The sequence below is a fragment of the Heterodontus francisci genome, chromosome 44, assembly GCF_036365525.1.
Source record: "Heterodontus francisci isolate sHetFra1 chromosome 44, sHetFra1.hap1, whole genome shotgun sequence".
NCBI classification, from domain to species: domain Eukaryota; kingdom Metazoa; phylum Chordata; class Chondrichthyes; order Heterodontiformes; family Heterodontidae; genus Heterodontus; species Heterodontus francisci.
In genome coordinates, this window is record NC_090414.1 from 18,889,122 (window position 1) to 18,896,658 (window position 7,537).

The window sequence follows — 7,537 nt, forward strand, 5'->3', positions numbered from 1 at the left end:
CAATCGCGGAATCGCATCTAACGTTAAACATTGCGTTCTGAGTTTTGCAATAGGGGCTGGTTGAGTACGGTCAGTACTCTGCTTATGACGAACAGCCAAAGGGATGTGCTGTTTGAGACGATCTGCCAGTTGTTGGGACATACGGCCTACGTACCAGGCATCCCACCGCCACTGAAATTCATATACCACATTACTCAATTGTGTGGTGGGCAGAACATCTTTTTGGTTTGACGACAGCATCCCGTTGTGGAAACTACCACTTGTGTCGCCACTGCCGAGTAGCAGTGTGAAGCAGCTAACTTCACCTGCTGCTCAAATCTTTTGAAATACCTTACCCTTCCGGAGTAATTCGAGGTAGACCGGGCACTTTTCAGGTCTGAAAGTGGTGGCCTTAGGCCCTTTCTTGAGCATGCGCGATGCACAATCAGCAATGATCTGATTGGGGGCAGCCGGTATCCCACAGGGTATCTTTGATGCGCCCTATTTTGACGTCAAGCTGGCACAGTGAGCAAGTGGCTCGGACCCTATTTACGAGCTGGACGACAGGCCAATCTTATATTGTGTGGAGCTGTAGGAGCCAACACCATCTATTTGGGTACACGTGGTGTCATTGAAGCTGAACTCAACTGGCCGAGTTGCTAATTCTGCTCGACGAGGTCTCAGGATGTGAACAACGTAAAGTGGACGACTTGGCTGAAAGCCGGGAATGATTTGATAAGGGGCGTTAGCAGAGCGGTGTTCGAACGGACCCGCTACCAGAACAGCAAGGGCGGTCCAGGAGTGGGGTTGTCAGCCCTGCGGGGGTCTGCCCGGGAGTCCCCAGGAATCTCCAGCACACTGCCGCGATCAAAAACCCAGCAGAAAAATCACAGGCGTAAGAACTAGGAGCAGGAGGAGGCCATTCGGCCCCTCGAGCCTGCTGCGCCATTCTATAAGATCATGGCTGATCTGATCGTGGCCTCGTCTCCACTTCCCTGTCTGCCCCGCCCACCCCCCCCCCCCCCCCATAACCCTTGACTCCCTTGTAGATCAAAAATCTGTCTAACTCAGCCTTGAATATATTCAGTGACCCAGCCTCCACTGCTCTCTGGGGAAGAGAATTCCAAAGATTAACAACCCTCAGAGAGAAGAAATTCCTCCTCATCTCCGTCTTAAATGGGAGACCCCCTCATTCTGAAACTGCACCCCCCTAGTTCTCGATTCCCCCACAAGGGGAAAGACCCTCTCAGCATCCACCCTGTCAACTCCCCCCTCAGAATCTTACATGTTTCATTAAGATCACCTCTCATTCTTCTAAACTCCAATGAGTATAGACCCAAGATATAAGGGGGATGTCAGGGGAAGGTTCTTTACCCAGAGAGTGGTCGGGGCATGGAATGCCTTGCCTGGGGAAGTTGTTGAGTCAGAAACTTTAGGGACTTTCAAACGGCTTTTAGATAGGTATATGGATAAAGGAGAATGATGGGGTATAGATTAAATTGTCCTTGACAGAGGACAAAGGATCGGCACAACGTCGTGGGCCGAAGGGCCTGTTCTGTGCTGTATTTTTCTATGTTCTATGTTCTAACCTGCTCAACCTTTCCACATAAGACAACCCCTTCATCCCAGGAATCAGCCTAGTGAACCTTCTCTGAACTGCTTCCAATGCAAGTATATCCTTCCGTAAATAATGTAGGATCTCATTAGTTGCACAAAGAGAGACAAAGTCCGACTGTAGCTTTAAGAAACTTTATTGCGGTACTTAATTTTTACATCTTCAGAAAACCTAACAATGAACTGAACTAAACTGCACTAAACTAAAACTAAAAGCAACACACACACTGATCTAACACTGAACTAATCAACCTTTTGTGCCAAATCAAGCCTTATTATAGTTATTCATACAAATCAGTAACACCTACTCTTTGTTCTCAACTGGTTCACTGACACCTGCAGTTTCATCTTGTCAAAGCCTGATTGGTGCCCGGTCTTAGCAATTTGCTTTAACTTCTTACTGCAGTTTCCCATCCCCTTATCTCCTTGTGAACCGTTAGGCTGACTGTTATACAAAGGGTTATTATTAAACAGTATACAGCTGTCTTGATAGTTTCTGTTTGTTAGTCTGCTTTTGCTGATAAGCTGCCTCTGCAGCTCACTTTAAATGTTCCCATTGTTCGATCCCCGTAGTTCTGTTCCCACAAATAAGGAGACCAAAAATGTACGCTCTAGGTGTGTTATCATTTATCATTGATGAAAATACTGGAGACGGGATAAGTTAAAAACGGATGTTTGACTGACCGTCAAGAATCATCCAATCGGATGAAGAAGTGTCGGTCCGTTTCCTGATTGGCTGTTGGAAGGTGGGGCATTGTCGATCATGTGATGAAATCTCCAGGAATACGTCCAACCAGATTTGTCGACACTAGTCAGGAGTGGGATGAGGGCAGGGGGCAGAGGGCAGGGGAGGGGGGGGATTTCCTGTACACAAATGGCTGCTTGTGCCTGCAAGTGGAAGGGCCTTTCTCAGAGAGGCTGGTGGTGCCTTGTTGGGAGTCAGCGGCCCGACAAAATCTCTCCCCATATGCACCCGCTACCAAGCACCGAGCAACCGGACCGCTGCTCACTGCGTTAGGGGCCTCCTTAGCGTACATTCCAGGCCCTTGAGAAACACAGCAGCAGGGGGATGCCATTCGGCCCTTCGAGCCTGTTCTGCCACTCAATGAGATCATGGCTGATTTGCGGCCCAACTCCATATACCCGCCTTTTCCCCATATCTTTGGTTCACAACGATCTACCAATCTCAGATTTAAAATGAACAATTATAGGAATTACAGCTCAGAATGTCCTTCAGGGGAGGAAATCAGGGAGACGGTGGCCTAGTGGTAAAGTCACTGGACTAGTAATCCAGAGGCCCAGGGGACATGGGTTCAAATCCCACCACGGAATCTGATGGAATTTAAATTCCATTAATTAATAAAAATCTGGAATTGAAAGCTAGTCTCAGTAATGGTGCCGTGAAACTATCATCGATTGTCATAAAAACCCATCTGGTTCACTAATGTCCTTTAGGGAAGGAAATCCGCCACCATTACCCGGTCTGGCCTACATGTGATTCCAGACCCACAGCAAATGTGGTTGCCTCTTAGCTGCCCTCCGAAATGGCCGGGCAAGCCTCTCAGTTGTATCAAACCGCTACAGAGAAAAAGCCGACACCACACGGATGGCAGAGATTCAAGAAGGCAGCTCACCGCCACTTAAGGGCAATCGGGAACGGGCAATAAATGCATCCCAGGAACAAATGAAACAAAAACGCAGAGGTACAAAAAAATGCTCCAGCACTCGGTGCAAGTCTAGACAACAACTTGCATTTAGATAGCCCCCTTTAGCGTAAGTGCCCAAGGCACTTCACAGTAAAATGTGACGCTGAGCCACATAAAGGGGATCACTAGAAGTAGCCTAAAACTCGGTCAAAGTAGTAGGTTTTAAGCAGCGTCTTATAGGCGGAGAGGTTTAGGGAGAGAATTCCAGAGCTTGGGGCCCAGGCAGCTGAAGGCCTAATCACCAGTTGTTAAACGCTCTCCCCTCAGCCTTAGCTGTTCAATGCCTGTACCTCTGCTGCCACCCTATGTTTTAATATGGTATTGAAAAGGACATAAAAGGACGTGCATTTCTGTGGCGCCTTTCACGACCTCAAGATGTCTAAAAGTGCTTCACGGCCAATCAAGTACCTTCAAAGTCTGGTCACTGTTGTAATGTAGGAAACTTAGCAGCCAATTCATGCACAGTGAGATCCCACAAACTGTCTTGTGATAATGACCAGATTTTATTTTTCAGTGATGTTGATTGAGGGGGTAAATATTGGCCCAGGATACCGAGGAGAACTCTCCCTCCCCCTCCCCCCCACCCCCACCCCCCAAGCTCTCTTCCAAAAAACAGTGGCCACAGGATCTTTCACGGAGAAAACGGGATCTCATCCGAAATATTGCACCTCCCGACAGTGCAGCACTCCCTCAGTACTGGTCCTGGGGGTGTCGGCCCGAGTTATGTGTTTAAGTTCCGGGAGTAGGACTCGAACCTTCTAACTCAGAGAGTGGTACCCACAGAGCCATGGCTGACGACACATATTCTGCGTTCTGCTGGAGTCCTGGAACATTTCCTAGCACAATCTGACCGTTTTGATCCCGGAAATGGCCTCTTCGACGGAAATGAATTCACAATCTCTGGATTCATATTAAGAGTAATATAACCAGTACACTTTTGCATCCGTCTTAAATTGGTTGGAAAGGATCAAACAGCAGTGGGAGAAATTTAAATACAAGTTGGATCAAAAGCATTGAGACATTAAATTCTGGAGAAAGCATCTCTGTCTTGCTCCCTTGGTCCTTGTCCCCAAGAGAGTGGGGTTGATTCCAATCGGGTTGTGGAGTGATTTTCCACACAAGGTCATTGAGAGAGAGAGACTAGCTGGTCAAGGAGCAGTCTTGTCACTAGTTCTGCCCTCCACCCTACCTCTTTCCTGTCCTTCTATCTCCCATCCACCGGAAAATTGAGCTCATCCAAAACTCTCCTGCCCTCCCCCATGTCCTAACTCGCACCAAGTCCCGCTCACCCATCACTCCCCTATGCTCACTGACCTACACTGGCTCCCAGACCGGCAACCCCTCAATTTAAAAATTCTCAACCTTGCTTTCATATCCCTCCATGGTCTCACCCTCCCTCCCCTATCTCTATTTTCTCCTCCAGACCTCCAGGTCCTCTATTTCTCACTCAAATTTTAATCAATTCACCCATAATGGTTGCACCTAGAAGATCTGGAATTCTCTCCCTAAACTATCCCCCTCTTAGTCATAGAGTCACAACGGCACAAAAGGAGGCCGTTCAGCCCATCATGCCCATGTCGGCTCTCTGTAGAGCTATAGAATCGGTCTCACTCCCCCCCCCGCCCGCCCCCCCGCTCTATCCCCGTAGCCCTGCAAGTTTATTTCCCTCAAGTGCCCATCCAATTTCCTTTTGAAATCATTCATCGTCTCTGCTTCCACCGCTGGTAGCAGGTCATCACCACTTGATGCATAAAATAGTTCTTCCTCACATCCCCCCTACATACTTGCCCAAAACCTTGAATCTCAATTTTGCTAACCAGCCTTTTATGCTTTCTTAAAATCCATAATAGACAACAACCACTGCTTTCCCTTCAGCAACCTTCTCTGTTACTTCATCAAAAAATTCAATTAGATTAGTCAAGCACGACTTGCCTTTTACAAATCCATGCTGGCTCTCCTTAATTAACTCAAACCTCTCCTTGTGCCTGTTGTTTTTTTTCCCCCTGATTACTGTTTCTAAAACCTTACCTGCCATTGGTGTTAAACTGACCAGCCTGTAGTTACTAGGAAAGTCCTTGCACCCTTTCATGAATAGGGTGTCACATTTGCAACTCTCCAATCCTCTGACACCTCCCCCTTATCGAGGGAAGATTGGAAGATTGCAAGCCCTTCCGTTATCTCCTCCCCCACTTCCTTTAGCAACCTGGGATGCAAGCCATCTGGGCCAGGCGACTTATCCACTCCAAGCATAGCCACCCTTTTTAGTACATCCTTTCTATCCATTTTCACCCCATCCATTACCTCTACCATCTCTGCTTCAACTGATATTTTGTTAGCATTCTCTTCCTTAGTAAACACTGATACTAAATACTCATTAAATATTCTAGCCTTGCCCTGTGTCTCTAAGCATATATCACCCACTTTTTCCCGAATAGGCCCCACCTCACCTCTTACTACCCTCTTATTATTTACATGCTGATAGAAAATTTTCTGGTTCCTTGTTATGTTAACTGCCATTTTATTCACATATTCTCACGTTGCCAGTCTTATTTTACTCTTCACTTCCCCTCTCAACTTGGCCTGGTTCTTGCTTGAAGAATTCACCCGACAGGCATCATACAGCCTCATTTTTTGTTTCATCATATTCTCTATCTCCTCATCATCCAAGGCTTTGGTTCCCTTACCTTTCGCCCTTGTTGGAATGCAACTAGCCTATACTTGAAGCATCTCCTCCTTAAAGATCACCCATTTTGTTCCGTTACATTTTTTCCTGTTAGTCTTTGGTTCTATTTTACACAGTCTGGATCCCCTCTGGTCCCATTGAAGTTAGCCCTTCTTCAAGTTTAGAAGGATGACTACAGATTATCCTTTGCTCTTCTCCATTACTAATCTAAATCTTATGATACAATGATCACTCTTACACCCAAGTGTTCCCCCACAGACACTTGGTCCACTTGACCCACTTCAAGGACGTCATCCTTTTCCAATACTGCAATACCTTCACTAATCAGTACTGCCAATCTACCTGCCCTTTTTCCTTCCCTATCTTTCCTGAAGACTTTGTATCCTTGAATCTTAAACAGCCAGTCCCCATATTTCTGTTATTGCTACTACATCCTATTCCCACATGGCTATTGGTGCTTGTAGCTCATCGACCTTATTCACCACACTTTGTGCATTTACATACATGCATTATAAAGCTGGCTTTGTATTCCTCATAATCCTTTTTAGTCTGCTCCTATCTAATATGGTACTACTTTCTTCTCTAATACTATCCAACACTCTCACTCCTTTATGCACCTTATTCCTCTTTTCTACTTCTATATGCTGGTGCTCACCCCCCTGCAAATTTAGTTTAAACCCTCCCCACCACACTAGTGAACCTCCCCATGAGGAGGTCCCAGTCCTGTTGAGGTGCAAGCCATCCCTTTTGAATAGGTGCCTCCTGCCCAGAACTGGTCCCAATGCCCCAAGAATCTGGAGCCCTCCTTCTTGTCCCATGCCTCAAGCCATGCATTGATCCTGCCATTCTTCTTATTTCTACTCTCATTCGCATGGGGCACTGTGAGTAATCCAGAGATTACTACCTTTGAGGTCCTACTTTTTCACTTGCTCCCTAGCTCCTGAAAATCTGACCTGCTCTCTCTATATCATTGGCACCAAAGTGTACCACAACTTCTGGCTCACTCCCTTCCCCCTGTGGAATATTCTACACCCTCTCTCTGATGTCTTTTACCCTGGCAACACACCATACGGGACTCACAATAATAGTTACAGAAATGCCTGTCTGCCTCCCTAACTATGGCATCAGCATTAATGCTCTTTGCTGCTCCCTCCTGTACAGTCCCTTGTGCATTGGTGCCATGGTCTGGACTGCACTCCTTCAAGGTGTCATCACTCCCAACAGTCTCCAAACCTGAATAACAGTGGCACACAACCCCCGAATCTAGTTTGTACCTTGTTTTAACTATTAATTTTGATGCATGCCTCTAGACCTGTTCTGTGCTAATACTCTTAGTAATTCACTTACTGATAGAGTTACTCCGATTGGAATTTATTCATTAATTTAACACGTTAAGCTTTAAATTTTATACTGTGCTTTATAATTTCCTGGTCCTAGTTTAAACCACAGACCTAGTTTTTAAAAAAACTATTATTCACCAACCAATCACCTACCTGCTGTCCTCTGACATCATCATTGCTTATTTGGAAATACACCCATCAGGAGTCCACACTCT